This window comes from Bos taurus, chromosome 8 (assembly GCF_002263795.3).
Source record: "Bos taurus isolate L1 Dominette 01449 registration number 42190680 breed Hereford chromosome 8, ARS-UCD2.0, whole genome shotgun sequence".
NCBI lineage: Eukaryota > Metazoa > Chordata > Mammalia > Artiodactyla > Bovidae > Bos > Bos taurus.
The window spans coordinates 69,680,227-69,700,234 of record NC_037335.1 but is presented as its reverse complement, the minus strand read 5'-3'; the positions used below and the strand labels follow the sequence as shown (position 1 = coordinate 69,700,234).

The following is a 20,008-nucleotide window of genomic DNA, read 5'->3' as shown; positions in this document are numbered from 1 at the left end:
TCTGGTCAGGCTGCAGTATGGAGAATAGACCAGAGGTGGGCAAGAAGAAAGCTAGGACCCCAGGAAGGAGAACACAGTATCCAGTCTGGTCTAAAGAGCAAGACTTTGTTCTCCCAACTTCAACCCTGCCTGGGGTGCTTCCCTGCCTCATGGGGCTGCTGGCTTGGCAGTCTTCCATTAGACACCTGAACTGTTGTTGTTCAGTCGCTAAATCGTGTCTGACTCTGTGACCCCATGGACTGTAGCCCACCAGGCTCCTCTGTCCATGGGATTTCCCAGGCAAGAATACTGTCATGGGTTGCCATTTCCATCTTCCTGACCCAGGGATCAAACCCACATCTCCTGCATTGGCTCTCTACCACTGAGCCACCAGGAAAGGGAAGCCTATAAAGACCCAAAAAGGCTTCACTTTAGCAGTTACCAGGAGAGAAACAAGTCTCATCACTGTCCTGCTAACCAAAAGTGCAAGTAAGTTTGAAAACAATCCTCCCCAAACCCACCCTACATCATTTCCTCAATCAGGCTAAGATTTCAACTCTCTTGCTGTAGCAAGAGGGCCATTTATAAAGGCCAACTCCAACTCCTGGGCAGCAACACTCTGTGGGCAGAATGTGCCAAGGGCCTCTCACAAGAAGTCTCCTACGTTCCCTTCTTCCCAAAATGGGTAAGAGGAGTGCTCTGAGCCCTCTGGGCAGTGAGGTGGGCTCTTCCCAGACAGTGAGCCTTTACAGGACCTGTGGCTGCAGCAGGCGGAGGTTTCAGGGCTGGGTTTCCCTGGTGCAAGGAACCTTTCTCTACTAGAAGCCGGGCCCCAGGTCAGCTCCACTACTCAGCCTGCACAAAGACTCTGTCCTGCAGCCAGCCCACCCTTCCTCTGTCCCTCACGTCCTTGCTGTTTGTTGTTCAGTTGCTAAGTCTCTTCCGACTCTGTGAGCCCAGGGACTGTGGCAGGCCAGGCTCCTCTGTCCTCCACTCTCTCTCGGAGTTTGCTCAAATTCATGTCCATTGAGTCAAGTGATGCTATCTAACTATCTCATCCTCTGCTGCCCCTTCTCCTTTTGCCTTCAATCTTTCTCAGCATTCCTGGGCTTCCCTGGTGGCTCAGATGGTAAAGAATCTGCCTGCAAAGTGGGAGATGTGGGTTTGAACCTTGGGTTGGGGAGATTTCCCTGGAGAAGGAAATGGCAACCCCCTCCAGTGTTCTTGACTGGAGAATCCTATGGACAGAGAAGCCTAGCGGGCTACAACCCATGGGTTGCAAGGAGTCAGACAAAACTGAGCGACTAACATTTTCCAGCATCAGGGTCTCTTCTGATGAGTTGGCTCTTCACATCATGTCCTGCTACACCACTGTCTCCCCCTACCTGCATCCTTAAGCTAGGGGCAAGTCCCCTCGCTCCTCCTCAGAAGCTCTATGACTGTCTCTACAGCTGAGATGCTGAACTGGGCGTGATAATTTCTCCAGGAAACTAGTTCTCAGAGCATGGTTCCGCAACCAGCAGGCAATACCATCACTTGGGAACCTATTGAAAGTATAAATTTTCTCCTCCCCTACCCTTCAGACAATTTTTTTCTTTTTTTGGAAGAAAAAATTCTTAGCACCACCCAAATCTGCTGAATCAGAAACTCTAGGTGGAGCCCAGCAATCTGTGTTTTAGGAAGCTCTCTAGGGGACGACAATGTAAAGGTCTGAGGATCTCTACTCTCAGAGGAAGGTCATCAGGTTGCCAGCTTTCTTCCCCAAAGTGGGCGTCATGAGCACATGCCCAGGGCCCCAGCAGAAAGGCACAGGCTACATCTTGGGTCTGAGATCTCTCAGTGACCGTAAACATTTACCAGCATGAGTCACAAATGAGCCCTACTCTCTGGGGAAAGAGGGTAATTGGGAAAAAGAGGGGAAAGGTCCATATTTCTAAATCAGAGAGAGAAAGGTGATGAGACAGGGGGAAGATTGAGTAATGACATTCCTGAATCATATTCCTCCACTTTCCCGCCCACTTCCCAAACTTCCACATGGCTCATTCCCTGGTCCAAGGACACTGGCCATCCCCATGAGATTACTGAGCTGAGAGGCCTTCTCTCATCCTTTGCCTCCCCAGTGTGGACCCCTCTTCTTGGGATTCAGAGGAGAAACCATTGCACCAGTCTCACTGGTCACTAACACCTGCTCCATCCCATCCCCTCCAATGATCATATCACTCTCCTGCTAAAATACTTACCTTTCATCACTCCCCCTAACCAACAGCAAAGTTCAGGCCCCCTGCCTGGCAAGCAAGGGTTTTCCTCCAACTAGGCTCCCATCATCTCTCACCCTCAGGTCACTGCTCTCTGGCAGGGACCCTGGGCTCCACCCACAACACCTATTCCTGTTCCCTTTCACCCCTGCACCCACACTGCCCACAGAACCAGACCTGGGAAGGCTAATTAACATCTGATTCTACCAACAGTCAGAAAGCTGAACACAGTCTGCCTGTGTTCCAAGCACTTTCTCCACAAGTGTGAAGGGCTTGGATGTGTTGTTTTTTTTTTTTAAAGCATAGGGCTTCCACAGTGGCCCAGTGGTAAAGAATCTGCCTGCCAAGGCAGGAGACCCAGGTTCAATCCCTGGTCCAGGAAAATCCCACATGCTGCAGGACAACTAAGCCCCTACACAACTACTAAAGCCTGAGCACTCTAGAGCCTGTGCTCTGCAACGAGAGAAGCCACGGCAATAAGAAGTCCACACATTGCAACTAAAGAGTTGCCCGCACTTGCTGCACCTAGAGAAAAGCCGGAGCAACAAAGAAGATCCAGCACAGCCAAAAATAAAAAAAGGATGAACTGTAGGAAAAAGCACCATCTCTGGACCATTCCAAATTCTTCCCAGCACAAGCCCCACCCTGCCCGCCTCTGATTCCAACCTCTCTGTCTCAAAGCTGTAACTGTCTCAGAATTACACTCCAAACACTTACAGTTAGTTTCCTCAGCTGTTTCATAACAATCCTAGGAGGCTGGGAGGATCTGCTGCACGAAGATGTAAATACAAATGCATATGTACACAGACATCACCTCACTTCTCTAGAGAGTACAGGGTGATACACTGCACTGAAGATGCAGCATTTAGGTCCAGGGGGTCAAGAGCAAGAAAGGACAAGTGTCATCTCAAAGCTCCATCTTCTCAAAGGTGAGAAGGACAGCATAAGGATTCCCATACTTTGCCCTCCTGATTCCCTGTCTCTGCCCAACCAGAGCTCAAGAAAGATTGTCAAAGAGTATACTCAGATGGATTCCAGAACAAAAGCAACCACATCTCTGGCTATCATCCTCAGATATGGATCAGGGCCAAGAGAAGACCCACATGGACAAGCTCCCCCTTCTCAGGTGGCAGTCTCTGGACAACCCAGTACCGTAAGTGATTTCCCTAACGTCACAATGAATTTCCACTTGCCCTCCCCCACCCCCTACCAACTGCTTGCCTATTAAAAAGGGATCAACATTCTAACCAGACTTAAAGGCTTATCCTCTACTGCCAACTCCAACCCCAGGGGGACAATCGGAATGCCACCTGGAAAGGGTTTCTGACTTTAGTTTGCTTAGATGATTAAGAATCTATCTGCAATGAGAGAGACCTAGGTTTGATCCCTATGTCGGGAAGACCCTCTGGAGAAGGGAATGGCAACCCATTCTAGTATTCTTGCCTGGAAAATCCCATGGACAGAGTAGCCTGGCAGGCTGCAGTCCACAGGGTTGCAAAGAGTTGGACACACCTAATTGACTAACATTACTACTACAGACATCCTCTAGTTTGGGTGACTTTCAAACCCAAACAGAGAGGGGAAAAAAATAAATAAAACACAGATATGAGAAGTCTTGTGGTAGCACTATTCACAATAACAAAAACTTTGAAAGCAACCCAAAAGCCCATCAGCAGGAGAGTGGATAAATAAACTAACCGACTCTCACAACAGAATAGTATACAATGTGAATCAACTACAGTGATAGTAATGCCAAGTGTATATCACAAGCTTGCAATAACTGCTTTTTGAATGCCACCCGCTGAAGGACAATTCATTCTTCAGGACTTCTCTAGATGATCTGGAAGGACTGCCTGAATCTAAAGACAGGGAATCTGAGTGAAAGAAATGCCGGAATGCTGGTGGAATAAAAATACTAAAATAAAATCAAATCTCTTAAGCAGATTTCAGCTTCCTCTGGGCACTTACCCGCAAACTGTCCAAGTCCCTTCTCTCTTTTTAGAGTATAACGTACAAGCACGTAACACACCCACGTCTGACAGTGTGCAGCTCCCTTTAGCACGTCAGAAGCATTCTTACCCCAGGGCCTTTGCACCTGCTATTCCCTCTGCCAAGAATGCCCGCCCCCCCGCCTAGATTTTCATATCAAGTCTCAGCTCAGACATCACCTACTCAAAATGCAGGGCCACCCGGTTTAAAAAAAAAAAAAAAGCCTGCTCCCAAGGCATTCAAAGTCCTAACACCCTGTTTTATTTACCATATATCACTATCTAACAGAGTTTTCTTTCTTTCGTTTTGTTTACATGTTTATTATCTGTCTCCTCCTACTGACTATAAACTCCACAACAGTGGAGACAGACTCGGCCTATTTTCTTCCCCGAACCCAGAGAGGCCAGTGCCTGGCACCCAGACAACCCCCAGAGAATAACTTTTTTTTAATAACTTTTTATTTTTTTAAATTTTTGAGTGGAGGATAATTGCTTTACAATATTGTGCTAGCTTCTGCCATACATCAACTTGAATCAGCCATCGGTATATGAATGTCCCCCCTCTCTTGAACCTCTGTCCCATCTCTCTCTCCATCCCGCCCCTCTACATTGTCACAGAGCACCAGGTTGAGCTCCCTGTGTAATACAGCAAATTCCCTTTGGCTATCGGTTTTACATATGGCAACGTACATGTTTCAGTGCTATTACTCTTTCAATTTGTCCCTCCCTCTCCTTTCCTCCATGGCCACAAGTCTATTCTCTATGTCTGAGTCTCCAGCCCAAAGAATATCTGCTGAATGATGTGTTAATTTCCCGTGCCCCTCCTTGTTGCAGTGTCCTCAAGTTTAGAACCTTTTTGTTCTTTGGCCTCAACCCCCAGTTAAACTACTATTAGCAATTTGAGGGGAAGAGACACCCCCTTCTGCAGCATCAATAGAGCTGAAGACACCCCCAGAGAGCCAGAGAAGTCTATCTGGAATTGGAATATAAAAAAAAGTAAAGTCAAAAAAAAAAAAAAAAAAGAAAGAAAGAAAGTAGAATATTAGGTGGAATGGAGGATCCAAAAGGAAGGTGGGGGGAGAGGCGCAGACAGGCAGCCTTCCTTCCCCACCCCAGCAGCAAACGTGCCAAGGACAGGCCACCATCTGATCACATGGCCAAGAATACCATGTTAACTTCTCTCCATGGCAGACAGAGAAAAGGAAAGGAAACCCCCAAGTACAGGCGGTTTCTAGAATTTCTCAGCTGGTCATGGAAACGCGAGTCTGGTCCCGTTGCTCACAACCTCTCTTTTTGTGCCAGCTGCACACATCCTGAAATGCAGGGGGAGGGGCTTGTGGCCACCGCCGCCAAGAAGAGGGAGTGGTTTGAGCAGCCAAGGTCAGAGGTGCAATTTGGCCAGCAGAGCCATGCACACCATGGTTTACCCACGGTCAAGGCCTCTGCTGTGGGAGGCACCCCTGGATGTCAGGAGGCAGCTGAGGCGGGAGCAACAGGAACTGGGACAGAATCTGCTCTGAGAGCTGGTCAGACTGCCCCTGAGGGCACTCTGGCTAGTGGCCCGAGTCTGGGGGAGTGGGTGACTTTGTACATTTTGTGCTTTGCTGGGAACGGTGATGAGAAAACAGTTGTGGTTTGCTACCCCCTGGAAACTCCCCAGCGGCCTGGTATCCTGAGGACTTGCCCAGCCTCTCAGATAGGAAACTGTCAGCGTTGAAATCTACATACGCTCATCAGTGTCACTGGTGTGTCTTCTCGGAGCAGGGGGAGAGGTGGGGAGGGAATCCAGGGCCTTCCACCAGGGAAAACTGGGCCAGCTCCCCTGCCGGCCAGCACAGCTCCACCTCACCCCAAGCCTCTCATACTCTGTGCTTTGAGAAGAGCAAGTCCCCAGGGCTGGCCAGGAGCCCTCTAGTTTCCAGGAAAGGAAGAGAGTAGTCGGCAATACCGGAGAAGGCAATGGCACCCCACTCCAGTACTCTTGCCTGGAAAATCCCATGGATGGAGGAGCCTGGTAGACTGCAGTCCATGGGGTCGCAAAGAGTCGGACACGACTGAGCGACTTCACTTTCACTTTTCACTTTCATGCATTGGAGAAGGAAATGGCAACCCACTCCAGTATTTTTGCCTGGAGAATCCCAGGGACGGGAGAGCCTGATGGGCTGCCATCTATGGGGTCGCACAGAGTCGGACACAACTGAAGTGACTTAGCAGCAGCAGCAGCCAGCAGTACAGCTTGCTCCCTGGGACTTACATGGTTTCCCCTGACTAGCAGGGCACACATGCCCACTTCACTTGCTCCCACACAAACCAACTTTTCAGGCGTTCAGTAAAAATGAGAATAAAACAGAGGGTTTGGGTTCTGGTCTGCCTCCTCATCCCACCATTGAAAGAGCAACACAGAAATTTTGGGAGTCACAGAACATGGGGTCACAAGACTAGGACATGACTTAGTGACTAATCAAATATATCCCACTTTTCTTATAAGGTTTCTGCTTTTAGTAGCATGCTTGGAAAACCTTTTGTCACCCTGAAATTATAGAAATATATACCTGCTTTTTTCTGGCATTAAAAAAATTTACATCTCTAATTTATTTAGAATTTAATTTGACATAGTGTGAGAAAGAGAAACTCACATAAACAACAACAAAAAAAGGAGTTAGCTAATTACCCCAGTTGTTTTTTAATGAACAGTCTATTTTCCCTGTAAACCTCAACAGTAAAGTCTATAAAAGATAAGAAACAGGGGTGAAGTCAACGACATCCTTTGTGTAAAGAAAATCCACAGGGGACCGCTCTGCCAGTGAAATCTAACAGCATGGCTAGGGTGCCTTCTCTTTCCCTTCCTCTTTCCTGTTCAGAAATATAGGTTCAAAAATCACGAGAAGAAGTCCTACTTGCCAAGGATGGCAGAGCAGAAAGATCCACTGAAGAGAGCCTGGGTTCCTGCAGGCACCACTGAGCAGGAACCCAGCCTCCTCCTAATCGCCAGAGGCTTTACATGCTGTTGCCTAAACTAGCCTTGTTGGACTCTGGTATTTGCATCTGAACACTCCTGTAACTCATCCACAATCCTTTCTTCCCTAATTTTATAGTAATAGGAATTGCTAGGATTTATTGTTGCCAGGCACTGTGCTAAGCAATTTGTTTTCATTAGCTCATTTAATCTTCTCAATAACCTTACTAGGATAGATTCTGCAGTACTTCTCCAATTATAAGTAGCAATGGCAGGTTTTCAGAGTTGAAAAAGATACTACATTAAATGCACACATCACTGAGACTCCTCCCTAGTTCAGAAACATGAGAACAGAACAAAAAGGCATTTTAAAACTGAGGAATGGAAGTACGCATTCAACAACAAGTGTCTATCAAGTACCAACTGTTGTGGGCACAGGGAATACAACAATGACCAAAAAGACAAAAATCCCTACCCTCTTGGAGCTTGCTCTAATGCAAGGCTCATAATAGTAAAAAACTGCAAGCAATCTAAGCATACAAAAGAAGGGAATTGCTGGGAATTCCCTGGTGGTCCAGTGGTTAGGACTCCAAACTTACGCTGCCAAGAGCTCAGGTTCAATCCCTGGTAGGGGAACTATGATCCCACAAGCTGCACAGTACAGTCAAATTAAGGGGAAAAAAGAAGGGGATTGCTAAAGTAAAGTGAAGAAGTGAAGTCGCTCAGTCGTGTCCAATTCTTTGCGACCCCATGGACTACTATGCTCCTCTGTCCATGGGATTTTCCAGGCAAGAGTACTGGAGTGGGTTGCCATTTCCTTCTCCAGAGGATCTTCCTGACCCAGGGTTCGAACCCAGGTCTCCTGCACTGTAGGCAGGCGCTTTACCGTCTGGGTCACCAGGGAAGTTCCTAATCCACATAACAAAATATATAGTTCAAATACAGAGATTTAGAGCTTGGGCTCCAAGTGCAACAGACCTCAGTGTAGATCCTGAAACACACATTTACTAGCTTCAAGGCATTTCGTCAAGTCACAACATCAAGGAGACTTCCTACAGGAAAACAAAGCTACTAACAGTCTCCCTTGGAGCAAATGAGAAAACTGAGTAAGATAATAGGTATAAATACAATGCTAGATATACAGTAATGGCTCAATAAATGTTAATATTCAGGAAAATAATGACATGGAAAGACATCATATGCTAAGTGAAAAGAAAAAAAGAGGCTACAAAACTCTCTGTATAGCAGAACCTGTTTTCCTTACAAAGTATGCATTCGCAAAAAAAGATGAAAAATATTTAACAAATTGCTAGTTCATGGTGGTGAGTTTAATGGTGACTTCTGTTATCTTTTTTACTCTGTATTTCCTACAATGAACCTGAATTACTTTAAGAAGAAGGTTCAGAGGGTTCTCTGGTGGCCTAGTGATTAGGGTTCCACACTGTCAACTGCCATGGCCTAGGTTCAATCTTAGATGGGAAACTCGGATGCAGCCAAAAAAAAAAAAGAAGAAAGTTCACTTTCAAGTTCAATTAGGAAATGGGAAAGGCTTAATGATGACCCACTGGAAGGCAGCTCTCTCCCCTTTTTTAAAGACCTTCACTTAAGAGTCTGGCAGTGGACTCCAGTCCTAATCTGCATGAGCAGAACTTCCTGTGTGCCTGGTCCCCTAACGTGGGTGCCCCCATGAGCAGTCTCACCATGGTTCTTCTGAATCTGAGTTTCCTGGGTGAGACCCAGGTAACTGTACACACAGCTCTGATTGATCAGCCTGCCTCTTGTCTGGGGTACTGGTCTGACATTCTGGTCTAGTCAGGACTGCTGGACTAGACAGACAGACTATAATATCCTGTGGTTTATCGAAACTCTTTGAAGTCAGTTCACCCTCTCTGGCCAACAGGTACCACCGTTTCTGCCCTGCCCTTCCTACAGGGAAACTAACTCTCAGTGAGAACTCCTTGCACAGAGACAAGTTGTTGGCATTACAAAGAGTCTAGAATGTAGAATGTAGGCCAGAGTCCTCAGTAACTGATACCCACCTGGTTCTCAGACGTGTAGCAATGTGAGGGGAGCGGGAGACCTGAGGCTAGGCCCTGGTCTCCCCAACAGCCAAGCCTGCCTTCTGTCTTTAAAAACAAATCCAACTTTTTTTTGAAGCTCTGTGAACCAGAGTTTACAAAGGACAGTTCCCCCCATCCTGAGTACAGTGTGTAGACTGTGCATGCTTGGGTGCTAAGTCACTTCAGTCCTATCCGACTCTTTGCGACCCAGTGGACTGTAGCTCGCCAGACTCCTCTATCCATGGGATTCTCCAGGCAAGAATACTGGATTGGGTTGCTGTGCCCTTCTCCAGAGGATTTCCCAAACCCAGGGCTCAAACCTGCTGCCTCCTGCAACTCCAGCATTACAGGCGGATTCTTTACTGCTGAGCCACTGGGGATGCCCAATGGGTTGAATTCAGTTCAGTTCAGTCGCTCAGTCATGTCCGACTCTTTGTGATCCCATGAGCTGCAGCACGCCAGGCCTTCCTGTCTAATACCAACTCCCAGAGCCTACCCAAATTCATGTCCATTGAGTCGGTGATGCCATCCAACCATCTTATCTGTTGTCCCCTTCTCCTCCTGCCCTCAATCTCTCCCAGCATCAGGGTCTTTCAAATGAGTCAGCTCTTTGCATCAGGTGCCCAAAGTATTGGGAGTTTCAGCTTCAACACCAGACCTTCTAATGAACACCCAGGACTGATCTCCTTTAGGATGGACTGGTTGGATCTCCTTGTTGTCCAAGGGACTCTCAAGAGTCTTCTCCAACACCACAGTTCAAAAGCATCAATTCTTCGGTGCTCAGCTTTCTTTATAGTCCAACTCTCACATCCATACATGATTACTGGAAAAACCATAGCCTTGACTAGATGGACCTTTGTTGACAGAGTAATGTCTCTGCTTTTGAATATGCTGTCTAGGTTGGTCATAACTTTCCTTCCAAGGAGTAAGCATCTTTTAATTTCATGGCTGCAATCACCATCTGCAGTGATTTTGGAGCCCCAAAAAAGAAAGTCTGACACTGTTTCCATTGTTTCCCCATCTATTTGCCATGAAGTGATAGGACCAGATGCCATGATCTTTGTTTTCTGAATGTTGAGCTTTAAGCCAACTTTTTCACTCTCCTCTTGAGGCTCTTTAGTTCTTCACTTTCTGCCTTAAGGGTGGTGTCATCTGCATATCTGAGGTTACTGATATTTCTCCTGGCAATCTTGACTCCAGCTTGTGCTTCATCCAGCCCAGCGTTTCTCATGATGTACTCTGCATATAAGTTGAATAAGCAGGGTGACAGTATACAGCCTTGATGTACTTCTTTTTCTATTTGGAACCAGTCAGTTGTTCCATGTTCAGTTCTAATTGTTGCTTCCTGACCTGTATACAGATTTCTCAAGAGGCAAGTCAGGTGGTCTGGTATTCCCATCTCTTTCAGAATTTTCCACAGTTTATTGTGATCCACACAGTCAAAGGCACACTTTGGCATAGTCAATAAAACAGAAATAGATGTTTTTCTGGAATTCTCTTGCTTTTTCCATGATCCATTGGATGTTGGCAATTTGATCTCTGGTTCCTCTGCCTTTTCTAAAACCAGCTTGAACATCAGGAAGTTCACGGTTCACATACGGTTGAAGCCTGGCTTGGAGAATTTTGAGCATTACTTTACTAGTGTGTGAGATGAGTGCAATTGTGAGGTAGTTTGAGCATTCTTTGGCATTGCCTTTCTTTGGGATTGGAATAAAAACTGATCTTTTCCAGTCCTGTGGCCACTGCTGAGTTTTCCAAATTTGCTGGCATATTGAGTGCAGCACTTTTACAGCATCATCTTTCAGGATGTGAAATAGCTCAACTGGAATTCCATCACTTCTACTAGCTTTGTTTGTAGTGATGCTTCCTAAGGCCCACTTGACTTCACATTCTAGGATGTCTGGCTCTAGGTGAGTGATCACACCATCGTAATTAACTGGGTCGTGAAGATCTTTTTTGTACAGCTCTTCTGTGTATTCTTGCCACCTCTTCTTAATATCTTCTGCTTCTGTCAGGTCCATACCATTTCTGTCCTTTATTGAGATCTCTAGTCTTTCCCATTCTATTGGTTTCCCCTATTTCTTTGCATTGATCACTGAGAAAGGCTTTCTTATCTCTCCTTGCTATTCTCTGGAACTCTGCACTCAAATGGGTATATCTTTCCTTTTCTCCTTTTCGCTTCTCTTCTTTTCACAGCTATTTGTAAGGCTTCCTCAGACAGCCATTTTGCTTTTTTGCATTTCTTTTTCCTGGGAATGGTCTTGATCCCCAAATCCATGTCTACCCCAAAACCTCAGAATGTGACCTTATTGAGAAATACAGTCTCTGCAGAAATAATGATTTAAGGATCTAGAGATGAAGTCACCATGGACTTTCAGTAGTCCCTAAATCCAATGATTAGTATGTTTACAAGATAAAGGACAGGGAGATTTCGTCACAGACACACAGAAAAGAAGACCATGTGGAGATGGAGGCAGAGAGGACAGTGATGCTGCTACAAGCCAAGGAACAACTGGAGGCACCAGAAGGTGGAAGACCCAAGGAAGCATGTACCCCAAGAGCCTTTGGAGGCAATGTGGACCTGCTGACCCCTTGATTTCAACCTTCTGGCCTCCAGAACTGAGAGCAAATTTCTGTTCTTTTAAGCCACAGAGTTTGTGGTCATTTGTTAGGATGGTCACAGGAAACTAATATTTAGATGCTGGAATTAAGGCTTAATATCTTTTATCTGGGGCTTCCCTGGTGGCTCAGTGGTAAAGAATTCACCTGTCAATGTAGGAGACCCAGGTTGAATCCCTGGGTCACGAAGATCCCCTGGAGAAGGAAATGGCAACCTACTCCAGGATCTCTTGCCTGAGAAATCCCATGGACAGAGGATCCTGGCGGGCTACAGTCCACGGGGTCACAAACAACAACAACAATCTTTTATCTGAAACTATCCTGCTAGAGTTGGCAGAATTCCAAGATAGGCCTCAACGACCTTCTCCTTTGTATGTGGGCAGGAGCTGAAAATATGAGATATCACTCCTGTTATTAGGTAACATTATCTGCCAAAGGGATTTTGTTGGTGTCAGCTGACCAAATCAGTTGACCTTAAGACAGGGAAATTGATCTTGTATGAGTCAGAACTAATCAGGTGAGCTCTTAAATGGGATAGGCTCCTCCTGGCCAAAGGGGTTTGAACCATGAGAAGGAGTCAACATGAGAGAATAACTTTTCCAATGTGGAGGTCCAGCAGACACCAAGTAACCAAGTGATCCAGGAAAACATCACCATTAACACCACAAATGCCTTGATATGATGCTCTTAAAAGGATGCAACATCATTTTTGTTGATATTCTTGTTAAAAATTCGTGACCTTATCCTAAGGGAGAAAGATACGGGATGGTTACAAATTGGAGCAGAGAAACGACAACTGAATGCAATGTGGGATGGCAGACTGGATCCTGGGACAGAAAAAAGACATCAGCAGAAACAGTGGTGAAATTTAAATGAGGCCTGCAGTTTAAAGTTTTGTGCCAATGTTCATTTCCTGTTCTTGATGATTATACCACAGGGTGAGGGGATATAAAGGAACTCTGCTATATTCTTTGTGACTTTTAAGTCTAAAGTAAGTTGAAAATTAAAAGTTTACAATAAAAGGAAATAACTGAGCAGAATAACAGAGGTTGCCTCACAGCCTCAGGATTACACTTTTTCTCCCATACTTCTTTATACTTTTCAGGAAGTATGCATTACTCTTGATAATCAAGGACACAAGGTTGGCTGGAGTAAGTGGACTGGTGCAAAGGACGTTGATTTGGGGCCAGTGGTGTTTTTCTGGAAAAGAGCACACTGACCCCAAGACAAGGCTGAAAAGACCAGCAAGTCTTTGATAAACAGCTAATACCTACCAGAGACTATTGGTACCTTATACCCCAGAACCCTATGATCCAGGAACATACATCTTAGTGCCACTATTCATGGTCTTCCTTGATGGGGAAGTAAAAGAAGTCTGTCTGCAATGCAGAAGATGTGGGTTCGATCCCTGGGTCAGGAAGATCCCCTGGAGAAGGAAATGGTAACCCACTCCAGTATTCTTGCCTGAAAAATCCCATGGGCAGAGGAGCCTGGAGGGCTACAGTCTATGGGGTCGCAAAGTTGGGGACACGACTGAGCAACTAAGCACACACACATCATTATTCACACAGCTCCCCTGGCAGGAACCCGCTGGCTCAATTCCACCTCTAGGAAGCCTTCCCAGATCATTCTCGCCCCCAAGTCGCCTCACCTTCGACTGGCCTCTTTCAGTGTCTCTTGGCTGTTCCACTCAATGGAGCTTAAAGAATGCCACAAATAGCATGTGAAGCTGCCAACATGTACTCAGCTCATCTCAACACATATTTTACAAGCCTCCTTGGAACAGAAACAGTGTTTTGCCTGTCTTCATGGAGTGGGCACTCTCTTAGCTGAGCTCTGCTGGCTGGGCCCATCCCTGCAGCAAAGAGGCCCTCTCTGTTGTCACTGTCCAGGATTCCTTTGTTGAGAGTCTGCTGTGCCTCTTTTCAAACTTCTTTATGCCAGTTCTGTTTGGTTTTAAACATAACTGAAACATAAATGCAGAGAGGAAAACTTTTGATTTCTACAAAAATGAAACTAAGTGCTCTAGAATGGCAATTCCCAAAACTGTGGTCTTAGATGACACCTGGATACACTGAGACTGTGTGAGGAGGCTGGAGAGGTGAAAATTAGTTTTATTAGAAAATTAAGATGTTAAAAGCTTTTTCACTCTCATTTTTCAGCATCTATGTGAAGTATGATGAATATGTGCCTGTGTAGTTTTCTGAAATTTCTGAGGTAGAAATTTAGGGTATAAATATATGTGTTTTCAGAGATTAACTCAGTTTGTTCTCAGACTTCCACTGAGTATTTATCAGCAAAATTATTCTATACGTACTATAATCTGTTATATCTAATAAATCATTATTTTGAAGTCCTGAAGATATGCAAAAATGTAAAAATAATGCCACTTTTTCGACTTTTGGGAAGTTATTTTCCATAAAAACATGCATTTCATGTTACCATGTTATTATCTTATTTCTATTATTTTAAATGAATAAACAACTCTTTATATTTAATTTTTAACATGGTAAATAGCAGGTTTAGCCAATAAGTGGAAGACTAAATTAAGGAATCCTAGGATCAAAAAGTTTGAGAACTGCTCATCTTGAAAAATGTGTTACAAATGGGGGAGGAAAAGATTAAATTCAGTTCAGTTCAGTCACTCAGTCGTGTCTGACTCTTTGTGACCCCATGGACTGCAGCACACTAGGCCTCTCTGTCTACCACCAACTCTCAGAGTTTACTCAAACTCATGTCCATTGAGTTGGTGATGCTATCCAACCATCTCGTCCTCTGTAAATTAAGTGTGTGCATTAAAAATGTAGGATGCTGCACATGGACTGATTTGCAAACGTCTTAGATTCTTGCTCTATCATTATTTCTTAATGGAGACTAATTAACAGATGTATATATCCTGTCACCCAGCAATCTCACTTCTGTGAATTTCTTTTGTAGTCATATACATAGGAAATGCCATTTAGTAAAGTTATTCCCCGTAGCACTGTTCATAATGACAAAATATTGGAAACAACCCAAACTAGGGGAGAAAGGGAAGCAACACATGCTGGTTTAAAAACTATCATGCTTCCCTATCCTGGAATAATATGCAGCTATAGTAAAAGTGTTTCCTGGGCTGACAGGGAAAGATCCAGAATAGTTGCTAGGTGAAAAAAGCAAAGTGCTAAACAATGCCTAAAATGCTAACTTAGAGCATTTCTAAAACTGGGATGGGGTGGGCAGAGGTGAGACTTTTTACTGTACTGGGTGGGAGTTTATGGGGGTGCAGTTAATGTATGTGTAGTTGCTTTTTAAACCTTTTTCATCTTTCTAATCTTTAAACTATGGATTATATAGCATAGAAAAAATTTTTTCCTGTTAAAATTTTTTTCTTCCATTTTATTGAGACATAATTCACATATGGTAAAAAAAAAAAAAAAAAAAAAACCAATTGTAATAAAAGAAACCAGAAATCACAGGTCATACATGCAGGTGTGACTTTTATATACAATTTGCAAGTGTAATTAGCAGACCTAGATCCAAAGGCAAAGCCTCAGCCCTAAATCAAAGTTTTGGCAAATAGAAATATATATGCACACAGAGGCTGTAGAGAGGGGGAATTGGATCAAGGCAGTCAAAAGGTAGAAACTTCCAGTTATAAGATAAATAAGTACTAGGGAAGTAATGTGTAACATGCTAAATATAATTAACACTGCTACAGGTCATATTTGGGGGTTCCCTGGTAGCTCAGCAGTAAAGAATCCGCTTGCAATGCAGGAGATGTAGGTTCCACCCCTGGGTCGGGAAGATCCCTTGGAGAAGGAAATGGCAACCCACTCCAGTATTCTTGCCTGAAAAATCCCAAGGATAGCGGAGTGTGGTAGGCTATCGTCCATGGGATCATAAAGGATGGACACAACTGAGCAACTAAACCACCACTAAACTTTGATATGTGAAAGTTGTGAAGAAAGTTAAATCCTAAGACTTCTTATCACAAGAAAAAAAATTTTTTTTCTATTTCTTTTATCTTTTACCTCTGGGATGATGTATGTTCATTAAATTTATTGTGGTACTCATTTCATAACTATATAAATCAAATCATTATGCTGTACAACTTAAACTTATACAGTGTTGTTAGTTATATCTCAATAAAATGGGAAGAAAAAAATGCATGAACATGCTTTTAAGAAAAAATGAACTGTTTAAAACATGGATTTTAAAAACATCCCCAACTTTTAGCTGACATTTTAATTACTAACACTGCTAAGAGCCTCTAGGGACCCAATGGTAATAAATTCAGGACAGTCACATTCTCATTCCACCAAAGCCCAGAACTGTCCCAGGCCTGAGGTTGGAGAAAGGTTAGGAGGCCTGATAATGCAGTCAGATCAGAGGCAGGTAAGTTGGTTTCCCATGGACGGACATGCCAACAGCTCTCTCAGGGTGATTCTGTGGCCACCTTCCCTCTCGCCTGTGGGAGGGTTCACAAGGGTCTCTGCTTCTTCTTACCCAGGGCCAATAAGGAGTCCCCTCTGGGAGCCTCGATGGCCACAGTAAGGGTGAATACAGCTGAGCCTCGGAGACCTTGTGGTGAGGCTGTCCTGCTTGCCCGGACAACGCATGAGGCCCCTGGCTGGTGTAGACTCTGGACTCCTTATCTGGCGGGCAGTCTGCCAGCCCGCCAGCCTCAGAGTTCAGAGAAGTTCCATTGTATCCAGAGAGTCCAGGCTAGGGCCCTAGCAGCATGACCCTTCCTCACTCACTCCCCATCCTCCTGTGTCGGCAGGGAGTCTGGAAAAAGGAGAAGGGAGAAGAGTTCTCCAGAATAAATTTCTATCCACACAAGCTGAGAATTCCCGTCCCCCAAATAAGCACAGGGAAAACTGGCTCCTTTTTCTTCATGTTTTCAAGGAAATGTCTGAGATTTCCAGCAGTTTTATCATCATACTTACGAATAAAAGTTGCACCTCTTTTTCCAGCGGGCTACAGTCCTCGGGGTCACAAAGAGTCGGATGCAACTTAGCGAATGAGAATGCATGCACGCTGGCCCTATCGAGCCTCTTGGCCAGTAGCAAGAAATGTAACTTGGAAACACCAGTTAACCTCTAGATCCAGTTTCTTTAGCTGTAAAACAAAGGGTCTAGACTCGAAGATTTCCAAAGTCCCTCCAGTTCAGTATCATATCACCATCGGCGGTTCTGCAAAAACGCCTAAGCGTTACTTTCTTTAGGCATCAAGCGCGAAAAGGCTGGATTATTTCGGAGGTCCCGATTTCCAGAAATATACATCTATTCACGGCACTAACTCTTAGATCTCAACATCCTGTAAATACTGGACCCGGATTGAGGGTTGCTCCTGGAACTGAGGTGTAAACAGGTAAGGAAAACAGGAAGTAGGTGGAACAGTTCTAAAACAATCCAGTCCAGTGACTGATCTAGTGCGTGCGCATGCGCAAACATGCGCGCATGCGTGCAGATGCACACACGTCACTAGTCTTTTCCACCTATTACCGGTCCGGAGAAACAGTACTTCCGTTACCTGAAAGAATCAGCATAGCTTGCAAGACTAAAGGTGGGGGGAAAAAGGCTCTGTGGAACTGTGAATATGCCAATGCCTGGCACGCCACAGAAAAGGAGCCTACCCAGAAAGGCACGGAGGTTGCCTCCACGTTCCCTAGATGAATCAACCTGAAGCCTGGACTCATACTATTCCTACAACCCTAGCTACCTATCAGCTCCTAGGACTCCTAAATCATCCACTTTACCCCAGAGAAGATGATAATGTTGATTCAGATAATAACAAACCTCTACTACGCTTCAAGTACAACCACGACGTGCTGCACAGCGGTTAGGACAGGTCTGCAGAAGCAATGTCTCCTGCTGGAGAGTGATGGGGCAGGATTTGAACAGATTTATGAGCTTCCCTGGTGGCTCAGAGGGTAAAGCGTCTGCCTGCAATGCAGGAGATCTCGGTTCCATCCCTGGGTCAGGAAGATCCCCTGGAGAAGGAAATGGCAACCCACTCCAGTACTCTTGCCTGGAAAAATCCCACGGACAGAGAAGCCTGGTAGACTACAGTCCATGGGATCACAAAGAGTCGGACAGGACTGAGCGACTTCACTTTCTTTCACTTTCATGTGGCTCAAAGGGCTCCCCAGGTGGCTCAGTGGTAAAGAGCCCGCCTGCCAATGCAGGCGAAGCAAGAGACCTGGGTTTGCTTTCTGTATCAGGAAGATCCTCTGGAGGAGGAAATGGCAACTCACTTAGATATTCTTGACTATAAAATCCCATAGACAGAGGAGACACCTGGGCTATAGTCCATGGGATCATAGAGAGTCAGACACAACTAAGCAAGCACACACGCATGTGACTCAAAAGCTAAGAATTCTTCTGCGACCTTGTACCGTCTCTAGTAGAATGCTATCTTCTCTGAACTTGACCAAACACAACAATGTGACCTCTATTATGTTGCTACCTTATTCTTCATGTAAGGATGGATGTTCTTTCTCCCTCCAACAAGTGGAGCCAGGAGCCAGATCCCATACCCTTTTTGTACTCTCCAGTGGCCAAGTGCAGAGCCAAGCACAGATCAGGAACTGCATATTTACAAACTGAAGTGATGAAATACTGAGAGTCACAGGGCTCTGGTACCTCAATGCAGTGTTCTTGCCTCAATGACAGGGCCAGTCATTCTGTTTGGTGCTTTCTAGTCATACCTGCAAACCAGGAAGCGTACCACTATATAGTGGCTGTCACAGTTTATGAAAAACTCACCTCTGAGCATCCAACAGGAAATGGATTGTGTAGTTTTTAAAATTTCACCTACTAAAGTTATGAGTCTCGACATTCTTTCTCTTGCTTCATCAAGTTTCTCTCCGTTTTTATGGCTCTTGTTTTAAAAGTTAAGGATTCATTGTAGATGCTGTGGATAAGAGACCACAGATCTAATCTGCCCTTAGCACTGACTCCATTCACAAGACATGGGGCAAGTTAGGAGCAGAGGTGGGACAGAAGCCAGGTAGCTAGGCCAGAACTCACCAGGTTATCACTGCGCGGCAAGTGGGAGACCTAAGCAGCCTGGGGTTCCTAGAAAAGAATGACTCCAGGCAAATCCCAGCCCAGGCAGGCTCCAGGAAGAAGGGTCAGGTCAAAGCTGCTCCTACCCCCACTCTATCTTAGGTTCCCAGGAGAGGAGTCAGCCCCTCACCAAATCATGCTCACATGCTCAGGATACCCAGACCCTAGTCAACTCTAGAACCTCCAAACGGAAGCCACAACCCAGAGCAGAGGAAAATGTGACTCAACTGGACCTCCGGATCATACGGTATAACTGTTTGGATGGTATTTTGTCCCATTGCTCTAACCCACCAAGAGAGGGCAGCCTGCCCCAGACCACCTAACCCGGTCGGTAGGAACCAAAAACAGCTAAAAAGCCATGCCCACAGGATGAGCCAGGTCAGAGTTTAGTTAGTACCTCCTTTGCTATTCTTCAGCTCCTGCTCGGGGCCAGCTGGGAGGCACCGGGCTTTTGTCTTCAGCTGCGAGGTGGTCTGGCCCAGGTTAAGTGGGCACTCAGCTCCTGGAAAGCCAAGTCTAGATACTACTGTCCCATCAGAGCCATCCCGAGAGCTGCCCACCAGATTTGCCCGTCTACTCTCTGCTTTTCTCCATGCTCGAGTCCATGGGCTCCAGGACACCTCTCTCAGCCTTAGTGCGGCTACCGACATCCTCTCTTGCGCCCAGATCCCGCGCTCTCCAGTCCAAGGGGCCGTAGTTGCACCTTCCCTTCCCTCGCCACTGAGGACCCCTCGTAGTGGCACCGCGGCCAGGTGTCGCCTCCATGTAGCGTCCGGGCCCGCGTGTGGGTCCACTCGAGCGACTTCCGAAACCGCGGCTGGGCTCCGGGTTCTCGGAGCAGCCGTGCCCCCACCCCCACTCAGTGACCCGGAGCCCCGGAGGCGCACTGCTCCTCCGCGCGATGCCCCATCTCCGGGGCACGGAGCTGCCCCTCCCGCATGGCCTTCCGCCCTCACCTGAAGCTGGGCCGACGTCACCCGGCCCCGCGCACCCTCACAAGCCAGGTCCCCCGGGCGACCCGCAGCAGCAGTGGTAGCGGCAGCGCAGCTAGGTCGGCGTGCCCGCGCGCCCTCAGCCCCCTGCCGGCGTCCTTCCT

The 20,008-nt window shown here is 46.0% G+C and overlaps 1 protein-coding gene across 2 annotated transcripts in view; it reads right to left on the bottom strand.

Annotated features, from left to right (window-relative positions):
* The window catches only part of SLC39A14 (solute carrier family 39 member 14), a 51,527-nt gene extending 31,519 nt beyond the window's left edge, over nucleotides 1-20,008 (bottom strand). Inside the window, exon 1 of one of the 2 annotated variants that reach the window (XM_005210252.5) lies at nucleotides 1-20,008. This exon is cut by the window's left edge and continues 10,365 nt beyond it. The gene's annotated coding sequence lies outside the window, so the exon portion shown is untranslated. 2 annotated transcript variants of the gene reach the window in all.